Source organism: Varanus komodoensis, unplaced genomic scaffold (assembly GCF_004798865.1).
Source record: "Varanus komodoensis strain SLA01 unplaced genomic scaffold, ASM479886v1 scaffold7_3, whole genome shotgun sequence".
NCBI classification, from domain to species: domain Eukaryota; kingdom Metazoa; phylum Chordata; class Lepidosauria; order Squamata; family Varanidae; genus Varanus; species Varanus komodoensis.
In genome coordinates this window covers 4897888-4916416 of record NW_025336480.1, presented here as the reverse complement: position 1 = coordinate 4916416, position 18529 = coordinate 4897888, and positions in this window count along the sequence as shown.

Here is an 18529-nt window from a genome sequence, read left to right as displayed (position 1 = left end):
TCCCCTTCTTCCTTTCCCCTTAGTTTTTCCACCCCACCCCCCACATTGTTTTCCTCGTTGTTACATACTTCCAGGGCTTTTTTTTTTGTCATAGAACACGTTCCGGAACCTTTTTTTCCAATGGATTTTACGAAGTGATTTTGAATCACCTGTTGGTGTAGCAGGTCAGCAGCAAACACCATTAACATAGTGCCTGCGGGCTGCTTTTGTGTCCGCGCTGATAGGGCGCTGCTCGGCTTGGGATTGGTGTGTGTGAGCGCTTACTGCTGGTGGCGACATGAGTTCCAGCACCCTTTTTTTTTTTTTTTTTTTACAAAAAAAGCACTGCATACTTCCAATTACTGGTTGGACTGTATTATTGACCTTTAATGAAGACAGGAGATAGCACTGGTTGTTACAAGAGACCCAGCAAGGTAGAAGCAAAAAGGTAGCAGAAAGAATGGACTGGGAAGACTCCTCTTTGGTGGTTACTTGCAATGGCTGTGCAATCTTTGTTTTTCTGTCCGAGGTCAACATGGCCTACACATATGACAAGTGCAAGCTAGTAGCCCTGCTAGAAGAAAAGGTGAGAGCACTAGAGCAGCGAACATCAAGAGTTTCTAGACAGAGCGGTGAAACTCCAACAGTCAAGAGCAGTACAGAAGTGAGAAGAGCAACAGCAAGCTGAGGAAGAAGAAGAGAATCTTGGAGGAAGGGAAAATGTGGAGGAAACTCCCTGGGAAAGGGTGACAGATGCAGAAGAGCTGGAAGGCACTGTGCACCAGCGGCAGCAGTGGCACTCTAGAACGGCTTTCAGTTACTTGAGGATGAGACTAGAGGGCAGCCTGCTGTGGAAGAACTGCGTCATTCCATGCCGCACCGAGCAAGAGGCTGAAGCTCAACCAAGCAGCAGCAATGATACCAAGGCAAGAGCAAGAGAAGAGTGTTCGTTGTGGTGTGGGATGGAGACACATGTATGTCTGAATGACCTGTAAGCTCATCAGGTAGGTTGTCTTCCTGAAGGACAGATTAGTAATAGAACTGAAAGCCTGCCAAGGCTCATACAGACCACTGACACATATCCCTTCCTCCTTATACTGTCAAGTGGAGCTTTGAAGAAATCACATCAGACTTTGAAGCCAGAAGCAGGAAAGTCAAGAACTTTGGGGCCCAGATCGTTTTCTCTTCAGTCCTTCCAGTTCGAAGAAGAGGAATAGACAGGGAAAGAATGCCTGGCTGTGAAGGGGGTGCCGACGTGAGATAGTTGGATTCCGGGACCATGGACTGTCCTTCCTGGAAGATGGACTGCTGGCAAGGGACGGGTTGCACCTCAGAACAAGGACTGGAAAGAATGTGTTTGATCACAGCATGAGGAGGCTTATCAAGAGACTTAAACTGAATCCTGCAGGGGAGGGAGAGGTACACCTGGGCATAGAAACAGACAAAGGCTTATGCACTGCAACATTTATTTGTTAGGATGCCGTGCAGCACTTTGTTGAAGGCTTGGCTAGGTAAATAATGCCCACCCACTGCATTTCCTCTGTCCATTTGGGTGGCAACCCAGTCGTGGAATGAGATTAGGTTGGTTTGGTATGACTTATCACTACATTTTCTTCAAGGCGTGTATGGACTGATTTTTAGAAATAATTTGCTCCGGTATTTTCCCAGGGTTTGAAGTTAGATTAACTGGTCTATAGTTCCCCAGTTCATCTTTCTTCCTTTTCTTGTAGATGGGGATCACATCAGCACTCCTCCAGACATCTGGCACTTCCCCTGTTCTCCAAGGTTTCCCAAATATATTATATATAGCTCAGAGAGTTCTTGCAGCAATTCTTCTAATACTCTAGGATGGAGGCCATCAGGTCCTGGAGATTTGGACGTGTCTAGCTCTTCAAGGAGCATTTTGACCATTTGCCTGTTAATCTTAGGCTGCCATCCTTCCCTTTAATATTGCATTACCTCCTCTGTGGGCGGGTCACATTTTCTCTTGCAGAAGACTGAGCTGAAGTAGAAGTTGAGCACCTCTGCCTTTTCCTTATCATTTGTTATCTTTTTGCCATCCTTGAAGAGGTTTTGCATACCTCTTTCTTTTGTTTGTTTGTCTTTTAGTTTGTACATAGCTGTAGAAGGCTTTCTTATTATTTTTAGCATGCCTCACTGGTTTCAGTTCATAGTTTGCTTTAGCCTTCCTGACTCCATCCCTGCAAGTTTTTGCTGTCTGTTTATACTCTTCTTTTGAGGCATGATCTCCTTTCCACTTCCTGTACATTTTCTTCTTAGTTTTTAAGTTGTATCCTAACTTTTTATGAGGCCATGAGGGGTTTTTTTTTGGGGGGGGGCGTTCTATTCTTTCCTTTGTTGGGAGTTGCTGTTCTTGTGCTTCAAGAATTTCTTGCTTGCTTGCTTGCTTGCTTTTAAAGATTTCCTACCTCCTGGACTCCCCTCTCCTTTAGGTGAGTCGCCAGGTGATTTTGCTTATCACTGACTTGAATTTCTTAAAATTGGCCCTTTTCAAGTTGAGGATACAGGTTTGGCTGCAGCAAGTATCTGTTGGGAGACAAATTATGCCAAACGCAGCCCTCCAAGAGATTCCTAACCCGGAGGAGGGCTTTCTCTGCGGTGGTGCCCAACCTATGGAATTCACTCCCCAAAGAGGTCCGCCTGGCACCGTCGTTACTGGTTTTTCGGCGCCAGGTAAAGACCTTTTTATTTAAACATCATTTCAATTGTTAAAACATATGATCTGGCCGGGGCAACTTCTTCTTCCTTCTCTTTCTCCTCCTATATTTTTATTTTATACTGATAATTTTAATTTTGTATTTGTAAATCAATGTATTTTTTTGTATTTTTATATTTAATGGTAATTTATTATGTACTATTGTATTTCAATGTATTTTATCATGTTGTAAGCCGCCCCGAGGTTTCGGCAAGGGGCGGCATAGAAATGTTATAATAATAATAATAATAATAATAATAATAATAATAATAATAAGTTGCTAATAACTTCCTCCAGCAGAAAGAGGAAGAAGGAACAAGAGGAATGGCTATCCTTGGCTTGATACTAACCATCAGGGAAGACCCAGTGAACAAAGGAGCAATTGAAAGAACTGGGTATGTTTATGAGTAGCATTGAGAAGAGAAGAGAAGAGAAGAGAAGAGAAGAGAAGAGAAGAGAAGAGAAGAGAAGGGGGAGATATGATAGCACTCTAAAGGACGTGAAACACTGTCACAAAGAGGAAGGACAGGATCATTTCTAAATCACCCCAGAGTGCAAGACATGGAATAGTGGGCTCAAGTTACAGAAAGCCAGGTTCTGGACAGAGAGTAGGGAAAATGCCTGGCAGAACAGTATGACCATGGAACCAATTGCCTAGGGAGGTTCTGGGCTCTCCCACTCTGGAGGCATTGGAGATGTAACTCCACTGCCACCTGAGAGGGATTCTTTAACTGCACTGAGCAGGGGGTTGGTCCTGACGGCCCTCTGGCCCTTCCAACTCTCCTATTCTATGATTCTATTATTTCCTTTACAATTAGGTTGATGATTCGAAAAGCCAACAATGGCTTTGCTTAAGGCACACACACTCATTTTCATACAATTAAAACAGTATCATAGCATCATTGCTTCTCTCTCTCTCTCTCTCTCTGAAAAGCAAATGCTCTTGAAATGCTTCAGGCTTTTGTCATGGCATCCGGATACAAGAAGAAAACAAATAGTTCTTGTAGGAAATCATGACTAATTCCACAACCACCCAACTGCAATCTCTTGCCTAAATTCTATCTTCTTTTTTTTTTGGTGGTGCTTTTATGTTTCTGGTGACAGTGACTTAACATCTGCTATAGAAATGCCAAATGATATAGCCAGCTTGAAGGGTTTATTCTGCAGATCAACAACATGTTTTTGATCACAAATAACAAAAGTGTCAGTGAATAATCATGCACATTTTGTGGGTGTTAATTGCTCTTTGTCCATCATTCTCCTTTCTTGCGCTTCTTTGTCTCCCCTGTGAATCCACATCATTGCAAATTTACAGGAATGAAGAGAAAAACACTGTGAATTCCTAATCCTAATCATCAATTCAACTAAATGATTAAGGTGGGCTCAACTTGAGTATTAAGATCCAGCCAAAGCAATACAAATCTGGCCAAGAGTGGACCTTTTGCAATGAAAGGAAACAGATACCAGGCCACACTGAATTCTAAATGTTTTTCTTATTTTAACACTGAGAAACCACTCTACTTCTGAATATGTTCTGGAATGGTGAACAATAAAGAGATAAAAACAGATAAATAATACAGTGTGTTATAGCACAATCAATAAAAACCATGGCTGATCATTCAAGGAAGGCTTCCTGAAATAAAGACTTCTCAGGAAGTGCCAAAAACACCTGGTGCCTGCCTGGCTTCCAAAGATGGAGAAATGGAGCAGCTACAATTTTATTTATTTATTTATTTATTTAAAACATTTCTATGCCACCCCCATTGCAACAAAGCCTCGGGGCGGCTCACAAAAAAGGAAAAAAAAACATTTAAAACCCTCGGTGCATTCTCGGCTAATTTAAAATCCTAATAAATACAATAATTTAGCAATTAAAATAAGTTTTAAATAAAAAGGTCTTAGCCTGGCGCCGAAAAACAAATAGTGAAAGCTTTTATCCAGGTGGACTTCAGTCGAATCCATACATGCCCAACAGGAGCCACCTGAAGACCTCAGTGGCCAGGTGGGCTGGCAAAGGAGAGAGCCCTCTTTGAAGCGTTCTGGTCCCAAGTTGTTTAGGGCTTTATGCACTCGCACCAACACCTTAGATCTGGCCTGGTAACAGATCGTCCAGTTCCCTCAGCACAGAGTTACATGATGAACAGCTGGCAGCTCTTAGTGACAGTTAAGCTACTGCATTACCTCCAGCTTCTGGAACAGACTTAAGGGCAGGCCCACGTGCAGTGTGTTGCAGTAATCCGAACTTCAGGTTCCCAGCGCCTCTACCAGGGAAAGAGACGGAGGCTTTGCAGAAGTGCAGTAGGGGGAGACTGAGAGGGGATTCCTTGATCTTGTTAGGAGGTGACAGATGAAATGAATGGACCAATTCAGAAATGTCCCAGGTCCCCACCATCTAGCCCACAAGCTGCAGGAACCATCCTGGAAGGGAGGGAGAGAGGGAATGTTTCAGTTTGGATGCAACTCTTTGTATGGGCAGATGCTTCTCCCACATCTCAAGCAGCACTGTACTTTGATGTATACTTTTGTAACCTGTTAAGCTTTAATAACAGGGCTGTGCTTTTAAAGCCTTATTGGGGTCTGTTGGAGAGAAAGAGAGGGACGAGACCTGCCCATGGCCCTATCCTTCATCTGGAGATACTGTAGCTGGTACACCAACCAGTGCACGCCAAGCACTGAGGTCACTAGGAGCTAGGAGCACCCCAACACTATTGGCCTTTCAAAGCAAGTATGACCCCACCAGAGCTGGCAATGGACCTGTCTCCCAGACTCAGGAACCTCCCCCCTACCATACTTATAACTTGCCAGAATTCAGAATTCACCTCATCCCGCCCTTGCTGACTCTAGACACTGATCTGGGTCTTGCACAGCCTCCCTCGATTCAGATGTCACAGGAAGACAGAGATCATCAGATCCCCTAATGACTGCTCCCAGTAGCTTCATATAGATATTGAACATCACTGGGGACAAGATTGTACCCTGTGGAACCCCATAGCTCAGTAGCCAAGGGACTGAGGAATGCTTGCCCAATATTACTCTGTGAAATTGATCCCACAGGTGGGACTGGAACCACTGTAATGGTGTGCCCTCAATGCCCGTTCCCTCGAGTTGGTCCTGGAGAGTACCATGGCTGATAGTATCACAAGCTGGTAGGAGACTGAGCAGGATTATCAGACTCACTCTCTCTTCTATTTTTCTCTGTGGGAAGAAAATGGAACTTACTGTTTCACGCCCAACTTTCATGTGCTGGTGGGTTTGTGTGCCCAGATCCTATGTCTGTCTCATTTATAAGCCACGGGAACTGCAGGCCCAGGGAGCCAAATCTGGCTCTCCAGGGATCCTGATTGGGCCCTCCATTTCCCAGATGGCTGTGCTCCCTTCCCATGATCCCACCCTCTTCTCCTGACTGCTGACCATTTGGTGGCTTCCTGGCCTTTGTTCAGTTTTCTCCATTCAGAGAGGTTGAAATGCCCCCTCCAAGGCAGGAAGAGCTGAAGCTTCCGTATGCTCTGATTTTGATCAGACCCTTTTGTTTTTGGCCCCACTCTGTTTTGCCTTTGATGTTCCCCCAAGAGTCTTGTGACCTCCAAGAGCTTCTTTGAAATCATGTTCGTCTCTCAGGCAGAAAGATTTTCCATGGCCCTGTTCTATGCTTTCTCCCTGGGGATGGGATTTCAAAGTTTTAGAACCCTGTCCTGGAATTGGCTGAATCCCTTTCTTTCAATAAGCAGCTGGCGCTTGCATCAATCCAGATAAGGTTTTAAAATGTTGTTTTAAAAATGGTTCGAATAACAGGTTTGGGGTATGGGGCAGCAGGAGGAAAACATCTCGGGGAAAGGTTAATGCCTTTTGCCCCTAGGTGTGCTGCCTATCTGGCCAGTCCCAAGCAATGGATTTGAACCTACATTTAGAATACCTATCTAGTTTGACCCTTGGAATATTTCTGTATTCAGTTTTGGTGAAAAGAGTATAATGGGAATCAAAGGCAAGGAGCCATGGTTTACGGAGTACTCATTCATTCATTCAGTATGTTCTCTGAGAAAACTACAGGATAAAATCCTGTTTAAAATCATTACAACAGAAGCAATAAAATGCTACATAAAAAATTCCCTTTTAGAAAAGGCCAATAAAACAAGAAGTGTGTAGCTCAGAATATAAACAGAGCACAATGCTACCATTGATAGTCAAGGGGCTTGCTTCCTTATAAAACACGAATTCTTTAAAAGTGGGAGAAACAAGGAGACGTGGTCTGCACCCACCCTTCCTCCTCAGGAACCTCTGCGTTTGGATGCTTGTGCCATCGTGAAAGGCTTGTGCTCTTAGTTGAAGAGAAACACAGAAACAGAGCGAGACAGAAGGGGCCTTCCAGGCCATCTATTATTATTATTATTATTATTATTATTATTATTATTATTATTATTATTATATTTCTATGCCGCCCCTTGCCGAAGCCTCGGGGCGGCTTACAACACAATCTGACCGCCGGCTCCAGCCAGAGTGTAAAATAATTGTCAGAGCATCCATTCTGACTCCACAAGGTTTGTATGTGTACATTGATGATGTTTGTAGTTTGCTTTTATTCTTGATCCATCTTCAGAGATTACATTTTCAAGTATGAATGTAACACATCTTAACTGTATCCTGGGAAGCAAATGTAATAGGCAAAACAGCACTCAGGCCAAGTAGACAGAAAGGAGTTAAGTAATATGAGCAACCCTTCCTTCATTAATATAGTCCCCACCTTCTCTCCAGAATTACTCTTGCCTCATCACATCTTACCAGTATCCTTGCTACTTCCATATTTGATAATAAGCACCAACATCTTCTGCTGCATAATACTTAATTTGCACAGTGATTTCTGGTTGCAGAATGTGGCCTGCTTGTTGCAAAATTCAGGTTCCTAAATTGCTGAAGTGATGGAGTTTCAGCTATCAGATGTATAAGGATAGTTTTTGTTCAAATGTTAGCACTTTCAAATACCTCTTTCTGAGTTAACTACTCTTAAACCTTCCTGGATTCCTCACTTAGGAGCTGCTAACAACCATTTAATGCCTGAGCAGCTTTGATGTTCTGTTAATCTATGAGAACGTGCTCAGCTTTGCCTGGGCAGAGGCACTCTTACCACCCCCGCAGGCTTGTTCACGGGCTGCGTGAGCCAACAACTTTGCCATTTTGATGAAAATGGAATTGCTTGCTAACCTTGCTTTGAGCATAAAATATATATATTTGCCTTGTACATGGAGCACGTTGCAAGAAAACCCCTTAGAGTACTGCAAGATCAGGAGAGCAAGTTCTCCTTTCTCCAAAGTGAAAGTTGAGTTCTTCATTTCGATTCAGTGAACACTGGAATGAGCGTGAATCATAGAATTGAAACGGGTCTTGGAGGTCATAGAGTCCAACCACCTTCTCATGGAGGAAATCTAGAGCAATGGCATCCCAAAAGATGGCTGGCCAGGTCCACTCAAGACCTCTGTGAGAAGCCTCTTCCTCCACCTCTTGGTAACTGGTTCCATTATGAAATCACCAGGCAGTATCTCCTAATGTTCTTCTCCTACAGACGAAAATTACCCTCCTAAGCCTGAGCTCTCATTCAAATCTATGGGGCGGCAGAGGACAACCTTTGCCCCTCTGCTGGGTAACGGATTTGGGTGTCTGAGGAATGGCGTCATGTCCCCCTTAGTCTTCTCTTCTCCAGGTTAAACACACCAAGTTCCTTTTGCCTTAGCTCACAGGGCTTGTTTCCGTGCCCCTCGCCATCCTCAGTGCCACCCCTGAATCCATTCCAGTCTCTAGCCTCCTGAATAGTACAGCACCCTTGAAACAAGAATAGGAAAGACCTGGCAGGTATGGCCATGCCCTGAAGTAATAGAAAAGGCCCTAAAGAGGAGTGACATTTCTGCAAAAAAGAGTAATGTCAGCATAGATCAAATTAATATGGTACTAACACTTAGCCTTTATACTTTATTTACAGATTTTCAAAGTACTGCATCAAGAGCCTCACAGGAACTCTTCCCAAAAATCCAGTCTGGGGCTGAGGTGGAGGGAAGGGCCAGGCCTGAGCCACCCTAATGGACTGATAACTGTGGAGAGGTTTGAATGCAGGATTGCTCAGATGACCCAGCCAGCCCAAACTTTTAGCCACTACAGCAACCTTCCCACACCTAACAGCCTTCAGATCTGTTGGACTTCAATTCCCATCATTCCTGCCAAGTGGCAGGGGCTGATGGGAGTTGAAGTTCCAAACTTCTGTGGCACACCAGGCTGGGGAAGGCTGCACTATGCTATATGCATTCTTGGCTGGAATAGTGCAGCCTTCACATGGCTTTCCTTATGAAATAGTAACATTTCAAATTTTTCTACCTTCTACATGCCTTTCATGTCTTTTTCCCCCGCCACAAATGCCTCACACACTGTAAGCATTCTAGAACGTGTGCTATTTTATTGGGGTCCTACTTTACAAAATGAGGCTCCTCCCTTTTGATGAGCCGGCAGAGAGCGGTCCACTGTTTGAAGAGGTCCTCCATTTGATCCATGGTCCAGTCCAAGTCTTGTTTAAAGTCAAAGACCTGAAGGAAGGAGAGGAGGCTGGGACTTCAAAGCTGCCTCCCACAGCAGAGCCTGAGCAGGCTTGTAGCTCCCCTGCTGGCCCTCTTCCCCACTAGGCAAGATGCATTTCCATTCAAATACTACTTACCAGGTCTAAATGTGCACCAATGAATATAAATTTATACAAATACTATGCTAATCAGTGTATTTCTTGGCCACTTTTTGCTGATGCAATTCTTCTTAAAGCAATATTATGATCAATATCCCCGTTATGTGGTGCACTAAACAAACAGCTCTTTGCAAATTTTAATATTAAAATGTTGCTTTTAAAAATACCATGTCCTGCTAAGACAGCCTGAGGTTCCTGCTGCTTGCATGGCTAGTTAACTTGTGTTATATTTTGAAACATCTCTACTGTTGGCACTTGGGCATTCGGGGATAGATGTTCCTTAATAATTGTGGCACGTCTCCTTGGGAACAAAGCTGTTGTTGTAATTTAGTTTCATTTTCCATTCTGTTAGTAGGACATTTATTTATTTATTTGTAGCTTCACCCTGACATGAACCAGATAAATCCTTTGTTGTTATGTGCTCTCAAGTTGTCTCCGATTTATAGAGGCCCTATGAATGGAAGCCCTCCAAAATGCCCTATCCATGGCAGCTCTGCCCAGCTCTTGTAAACTCAGAGCTGCAGCTTCCTTTTTGGAGTCAACCCATCCCATAGTTGGTCTTCCTTTTCTTCTTCTGCCTTCAATGTTCCCTAGTGTGATGGTCTGCTCCAGGGAGTCCTACCATGGCATGATGTGCCCAAAGTGTGACAGACTCAGCTTCGTCATTTTTGCTTTTAGGAAAACTCTCTGACTTGATTGAATCTAGGATCCGCTTGTATGGCTTTCTGTCAGACTGGGATATTTGCAAAGCTTTCCTCCAGCATCATTTTCCAAATGCATCCATTTTCTTCCTGTCAGCTTTCAACATATCCCCTCTGCAGTCTCATACAGGTATGTGAGGGGGTGTCACACGGAGATGGGTAGAGACCTGTTCTCCCCTGCAGAGGAAGGCAGCACGCGCTCCAACGGAGCAACGCTCAGGGAGCCAAGGTTTCGTTTGGATGCCAGGAAGCACTTCCTGACAGTCAGGACCCCGAGGGTGTGGAATGGGCTTCCACGGGAGGTCGTTGAGGCCCCATCGGTGCGGGTGTTCAAGGATAGGCTGGACATGCACATGGTGGCCATGTCGTGAGTGGAGCTGGCTGGAGCTGGGGGTCAGACTAGATGCCTCAGGATGCACCTTCTGACTCACTCTGTTTCTCTGTTTCTATGTTTCTTCCCTGTCCCATTTTCACACCCATACACTGTGACTGAGAATACAATAGTTTGGATGATCTTTGCCTTGATCTCCAGTAAACATCCTCACACTTGATAACTGTTTCTAGTTCCTTTGTTGCTTCCCTTCCAAGTTTCTGTCTTCTACAAATTTCTTGGCTGCGCTCTGCTTTTCAGTTGATGACTGAGCCAAAGTGTGTGAAATCTTTCGCAATTTCAGTTTCTTCCCTGCTGACAGCAGTTCTGCTTTTGCACTTTCTTCTTGCACTTTCCCCAGGAGTTATTTCTCTTCTTGACATTCTGACATCCTTCTGGGTGTGTATGGATTCATTAGCAGTTGCTACATTCTCCTGCCCCCACCCCAGTTTCCATCCTTGTTCTCACCATCTCCTTTTCTGCTGTTTTCTCATAGTATATCCTTCCCTTTGTTCCCATGGAATGGAACATCCTTGCTTATTTGCCAAAATATATTGAATTTTGTGATCAGTTACATTGCATGGCCAGTATCAAGTTGTAGTGGGTACAAGGATTTTCATAATATTAATCTTTAGGGATATAATTTTACAGCTGAAGTATAAAAGCGAAACATCCAAGGCTAAGTGCAGACTAATAAACCATTTCTGCAAGCACCATCAGGTTTTAAATTCTTTAGTGCAAAATTAGTACATTATTTAGAAGGAGTGGGAGGAACAGGCTGATTCATCATGCACTTCTATGGAAGTGCTGTGGAAGATCTTAAAAGAGGCGATAAAAGAATAGAAGGGAACGTGAAAGCCCATTTTTAAAGTGTATGCAAAAGCATGCCAAAATTGAACCAACAACAATCTTTGCTCCAGCTTCAGATTGGAACTGTGTCCAGCAGTATCACATCATCTGCTATGTAAATCTGAGGAATGGCAGCAATTTAATTTGCTTGTGTATTAAGAACAGGAACAAAAGTACCTAAATGCTCAGCCTGGGCTTCTTTATTAGACACACAGGATTGTTCTGCACCAGAGCTCCCCAGCCTGAAGCCCTCCAGATGTTTTGCCCTACAACTCGCATCATTGCCAGCCATCAGAATATCAAAGGCTGCCTTACGCTGAGCCAGGCCATGGGCCCATCCAGCCCCTGACTCTTGACCTTAACTAGCATTAGCAGCTCCAGGCTTTCAGGCTGAATCTGGTGTCTTCTGAATGCAAAGTCTGTGCTCTAACAGTGGGCCGTAAACGCCTCCCCATGAACCAGCAAGGCCATTGGCAGCAAAAGGACAGAAAGTAAAAAATAGGTCAGACTGGGGCCTTAGTACAGTTATATGAAAGCACATTTGGAAGTAAAGGAACTGTACTTCCTTATCATCAAACAGTGTTACAGAATAATCTTCCAACAACTATAGCAAATCAAGGAATCTTGCTATTTTTGTTTAATGGGTACATGTACGATAAAGGCTATAATAGGATATAAAATTGGTACCTTGGTAGTCTTTTAATGCATAATCTCTCATGTGTATCTATTTTCTGTCATCCCCCTTTTCTCTTGAGGCTTCAAATGTGGTGCTTTGCTGAATTTTTGTGATGTTCGATTTTCAAAAGCGAAGCACATACTTTGGTGGCTCCTTTCTGCCTGCCATACGAGATGAGATTTGTCAAGGAGGTTATACACCAGGTCAGGGAAAATCTTCCTGTCCTAAAAATTCCTAGCGCCAACTTTTTGAGGCAAAGGGTTCCCAAGCAGAACAGAGTGCTCACTATGTGCTCTGAAATCCAGCCCAGCTGGGAGTGGGGTGACAACCAAAGAGCGGACTCATTTGTCATCTCTTCAAAGCTCTCTCCTGCCTGAAAATGTTTGCTTTCCCATTTGCTAGCCAAATAGATCATTACAAAGTTCTAGGTTGGGACCGAGCCATCCTCATGCTCCCTCCCATGCACACGCGCTTCTTCTGCACAAACTACCCGTCCCATTCATGCCACAGACTTGGTGGCGACTTGCACTATTTGAGACTGGTGGGGCCAATTTCATTATTTCGCTTGTGCATAGAATGCACGGTTGCAGCTCTGGTGGTAGCACACATGTACAACACAGATACACTTTTTGGTGTGTGTACGCACACTTTTGGATAAATGGGGGGCGGGTTGTCTAACCTTTCACCCCAGTGCCTGCTGGAGAGACCTGAACATGCCTGTGGCTCACTGGTCACAGATGACGCAGTGGGGCACGAATCAGTCACAAAATGGTGGCAGTAGTGGTGGGATTTTGCATAATCATCTGGCAATTCCTGTAATCTTTTCCTGTTGATGTCTCATAATGTATATTTATTTATTTATGTATGTATGTATTCATTTCATTTCTATACTGCCCATAACTGAAGCTCTATGGGACACTGCGATAAAGTATAAAAGAAATAAGATATAAAAGAATTAACAAGAACATACAGGAGAACTATAGGGAAGAGATGAAGAGATGACAGACTTCTACAAAGCAGACTCCCAAGAAGAAGAGCCTTCAATATGAGAAGACTGCTCCGAAAGCATTTGGAAAGAATGAAGCACCTGAAGTGGATGGGATACCAATAGAACTATTCCAAACTTCAGAAAGTGAAGCAGTCCAAATCCTAACACAAATATGTTAACAAATATGAAAAACAAAGCAATAGTCCATGGATTGGAAATGTTAAATACCTATGCAGCAAGCATAGGGCCATTGCAGTACTCTCACATGCAAAGCCAAGTGTTGCAACAAAGAAGATCACCCTACATGGAGAGAGAAGTGCTGGATGTCCAGGCAGGATTCTGAGAAGGAAGAGGCGCTGGAGATCATATTGCAAATACACATTGGCCACTGGAGCACACCAAAGAATTTCCAATCTATGCTTTACAGACTACAGCAAAGCCTTTGACTGTGTGGATCACAAGGGGCAATGGATGGTCCTGAAAGAAAAGGGGGTGTCTCAGCACTTGATTGTCCTGGTGTGTACAAGAGGCTGAGACATAATACGGAGAAACATAGGCAAGGGTGTCAGACGAGGATGTATTTTATCTCCCTGCCCATTCAATCTATACACAGAACATATAAGGAATGCTGGATTAGAGCCAGATGAAGGAGTGAAAATTAGTGGAAGAAGCATCACTAAGTGAAGATATGCAGATGATATCATACTACTGGCAATCCCGCCCCCCATGACCCCTGATAAAAGTGAAAGGAGAAAGTACAAAAGCAGGACTGCAGCTGAATATTAAAAACTAAAATAATGTTCACAGAAACAGAATTTTATTTTTATAGTGAGGAAAAGACAATTGTGAGAGATTTCACATACCTTGGCTTAGTCATAAATTCAAAGGGAGACTGGAGCCAAGAAATCTGAAGAAGGCATATGCTTGGAAGGGAAGCAATGAAGGAACTGGAAAAGATCATCAAGTGTGAGGTTGTTTACAGGAGACCAAGGATAAGATCATACACATACTGTATTCCCAATGACATGGATGGAGTGGAGAAAGCTGACAGGAAGAAAACTGAGGTGTCTGAAACATGGTGTTGGAGGAAAGCTTTGTGAATACCCTGGACTGAAAGAAAGATGAACAGGTGAGTCCTCGATCAAATCAAACCAGCTCTTTCCCTAGAATCAAAAATGAGAAAACTGAGGCTGTCCTTCTTTGGGCACATGATAAGAAGGCAAGATTCACCGCAGAAGACAATCATGCTAGGAAAAGTTGAAGGCAGAAGATGAAAGGGGAGACGAAATATGAGATGGATTGAAGCCACCGCCTTGAACTTGGGAGAGCTGACCAGAACTGTCAAGAACAGGGCAATTTGGAGTACTTTCATTCACAGGGCCACCATAAATTGGAGACGACGCAACGTAACAACAACAAATGGTTCTCAGTACTGAAAACTGCATTTCGGCTCTGGGGATTTACGTACACTATATTTGATCACTGTTCTTGTTGTTTGGGGTTTTATTTTCTACCGCTACATTTTAGCATTTTATTTGTAAATTGCCCTGGAAACCAGTGTTGAAGAAGGGTACAGGGACTCATAAATAATACATCGCAGAGCTCGGAGAAGATCTGCACCCCTTGTCCCTGCTCTCCTCCGCCCTTCAGCAGTTTTATCATGCTTGTTTGCAGTCATTATTCCTCCAATATTTTGCTCCCCCGGTGCTGTATTCTTTTCCTTGAAAGGTTACGCCCTGTATTATTTTTTTCTGTTCTGTTGCTTTAAGGAGATGCAACTTTAAAGGCTCTTTTTAAATGCCTCCTTGCTCTGTGGGGTCTTACATAAATGTCTGATGCTAAAACTAATGTGGAATTAAACGGATGCTTTAAAAAAACCCTCTTGCCGTGCACTAATAAGCTTTAAAAACTATTAACCTCTACTTTTGTGTGTTGGCATGGTTAATTACTGCCTGTATTAAAAAAAGGCCCTGAGAATTCCTCTCTCGGAACATTTTCATCAGCTGCTTGAGTGTGTCTAAGGATTGCCAAAAATAGGTAGAACATTTTTCAGGGAGAACATATCTTTCTGGGTTTGCCCCTTTCTAATTCAACCAAGGTGCAATGAGAGGTGCCTTAATCCAAGTTGCCATATTTTACGTATCACCAAAAAGAGCACAAAAGGCAAAATCTGCATAAAATTCTGTGCTGCAGCTTGTGCCTAAGTCCATATTTGGTGTAGAAGATGCAGACTAGGTAACTCCAGATCGAAACTGAATGAACTGATTTTCTCATGCATCCCTGCAGTTATTTAAATAGAAACCGAAAATGTCTCCCTGAAATGGGCAGCGTTTTGTCTGCCTGATCCGTAGACCTACCCAGTCTGTTGTTGAGCTGCTAAAAACAGAAAGGTGGCTTCAAGGTGCCGGGGCTCTTGCTCCTCATTCACATGTTCGGACTTACAGGTCCTGGCTATTAATCTGGCTGCCACATTCTGCACAAGCTGCTGCTGCTTCTGAAATGAAGGAGGATGGCAGCAGCAAGACTGTCAGAAACAGCAAAAGGTTTTCACTTTCTCAGGCCAGCTCTCCAGTCCTTCCTGTCAACTCACAATAAAATCCCCTGGCAGATGAAACGATACAACAAGCCACCTTGGGTATCAACACTGTCAAACAAGCCATGGCTTCTCAAGATGGTTGTTCATGAAAATTAAGCCAGCCTGAAGAAACCATGCTAATTGTCCATGATGGGTTGCCCTTCTGTGTGAACCAGGGCCCAGAGCCCCCTGTTGATGCTCCAAACCTAGCGAATTTGGCAGAATAGTTATCAAAAGACCAAGCGCTATTTGATCTAGCTCTTCATATAAATCACGTTTTGAAATAACTGGCTACACATTGTGTGACGTACAAACCAGGAGTAGGCAGATTTTGGCTTCCAGGATTCACTTTGTCTTTTAGCCAGTGACAAATAGTGATTCGTAAGGCAGACATAGAGAAGTGGAGCAGGTAGCCTCTGAGCATATGCTAAGTTCAGAAATTACTTTTTGGTAACAGAACTGGAGCTTGTGCACTGATTCTTTCAGACATAGGTCTATTCTTGTTTCTCCCCAAGTTGTGTGGATTTTGGAAGCTCAATTCTAAGAAATGGCGTTTTGTTGTTGCTATTGTTAAACCATTGTGAGTCAGAAATCCTTGCTGTTTCATTGCAAACTCTGGAAGATAGGCCAATATATTCTGATCTACCCTCTACTTTCCCCTGACCTGTGGTTCTCTGCCCATCATCATCATCATCATCATCATCATCATCATCACATTGAATACATTTCCCACCTTTAGCTGACAAGGAACCCAGGCAGCTTCCAAGGTTGTCCTCCTCTCTGTTATCCTCACAACAACTCAGTGAGGTAGGTTGGGCTGAGAGTCCCTGACTGGCTGCAAATCACCCAGTGGGCTTATGGCTGAGTGGGGACCAGCAGCCAGATCTCCTGGGTCCCAGGCTCACACACTGTTGAGAGGAAAGCACCAACCAGCTTTTCAAAAATGTTCATTTTGCAGAGTACAAGACAAGACCTCTCTTTGTAAAACATAGCCTCTGTTTCCATTCCATATATGAATGGGTTTTTACAGTCTTCAGAGATCAGGAGCTGAAATAATTAAAGCAAAGGGTGGGGGAAAGGATTACTTAGCTTCACAGGGAACGTGTTATGGTGCATGATGACAAAATAGACCTAAAAATAAAAAGCGTCAAGAAATGAAATTATGCCTATTGCAGAAGTTACACTAGGGATATCCAGCAATCAAGACAGAAGAATCTGTGTGTGCAGGAAGTGCATAAGCAGAAATGTTCATCTGATGTTTGCAGGCAGCATCATTATTGTCATCATGTTGGATCCAGTAAACGCAAGAGAGAAATGAGAGAGGAAAGGTGATTTTTGCTAATTCCTCTGCCCCTTCTAGATCTCTACACCTCTGAAATAGATGCTCTTGGATGGGCAACCCTGGATCAATACTACTACTACTACTACTACTACTACTACTACTACTAATAATAATAATAATAGATAAAGAGCCAATAATTGGGTTAGTTTTATTAATTAGGGTAGTCAAGCTTTTTGTTGACTGCTGTCTCCCCTTAAGTGCAACCTGCTATCCAGAAATGCAGCAGATGAAGCCTTTTTTCATCTTATTCTGTGGACTGCTTAATGGATAAATTAAGTTCGGCTTCATGGTGGACCTTTTGGGACCTAGGACCTTATATTCAGTGGATGGCAGTTGGGCGGTGACAGATGTATGCACACCAAATGGATCACAAGCCTCCTTGGCTTAGTCGCTTTCTTCCAGATTGAGGTAAAGGAAAGACCAATGCCATGGATCCAAGCCGGTGGGAAATTCATAGTTTGCTATGAAAACACATGCTGGAACTAGAAACAGTTAGTCAAATGAGAAAACATCTTCAAAATGTCATTTAAACACTGGGGGATTTTTGAATGAAATGAAACATTTGGCAGGTTGTAGCCAGCATTCTGCCACCCTTAAGAAAACTTATGCAAGCATACAAGAAATCCAGTGCCATCTGTGGATGCTGGATTTAACATGTAATTAGTTTATGCTTACACTGAGCACAGCCTGAATGTTTCAGCAGTTACAGTGCCCACACACAATAGAGAAAGATTTCCTTGAGATGCTCCTCTATCAGAACCAGGGGATGACTTTGTTTTGTGCCAAAGAGTCTTCTTGTTACTAACTGCAGTTTAGTGAAATAGGAAGAAATAGAAGATTTCACTATGGTCAGTCTGGTAGGATCCATATTATGATTACAAATTTGCATTCCTCTCCTGCTCTAATGGGACTGCAGGTGGCGCAGTGGTTTAAACTGCTGTGCTGCTGGGCTGGTTGATTGAAAGGTCACCTGTTCGAATCTGCACAATGGGGTGAGTTCCCATTGCTCCGTCCCAGCTCCTGCCAACCTTGCATTTCGAAAGCATACAAAGGCAAGTAGATAGAAAGGTACCACTTTGGTGGGCAGGTAACAGCGTTCCGTGCACTTCGGTGTTTAGTCATGCCGGCCACATGACCATGGAGACCATCTGCAGACAAATGCTGGCTCCCTTGGCTAGGAAATGGAGATGAGCACCGCCCCCTAGAGTCAGGCATGACTGGACTCAACGTCAAGGGGAAACCTTTACCTTTACCTTTTACCTGCTCTAATGAAGCCATTTGCCAACACCCAAGTTCTGTTTACTCAAAACTTAGTTCTGTTGCATCAAAGGCAGTTTGCCCCAAATCAGCATGCATCGGGTTGCAGCCTGAGGATATGGGGCACAGCTTGGTGGGGATTGAAACCACCCCTCTCTGCAGATACTGAGATTCGTGGGATCAGGAAACAGGCTTAGCCTCTGCCTCACCAAAGTGGACTTCCCCCTTTCCCTGCTTGCCTTTGAATGGTCCTCCTCACTTGGCTTTCCGGCAGCTCACAGTGTTGATGCCCTTGAGGTTACTGCTGTAGGCTATTCGCCTGTTCATGTAGCAGCTCCTTTGCTTCCTTGTTGCAACTCCCCCA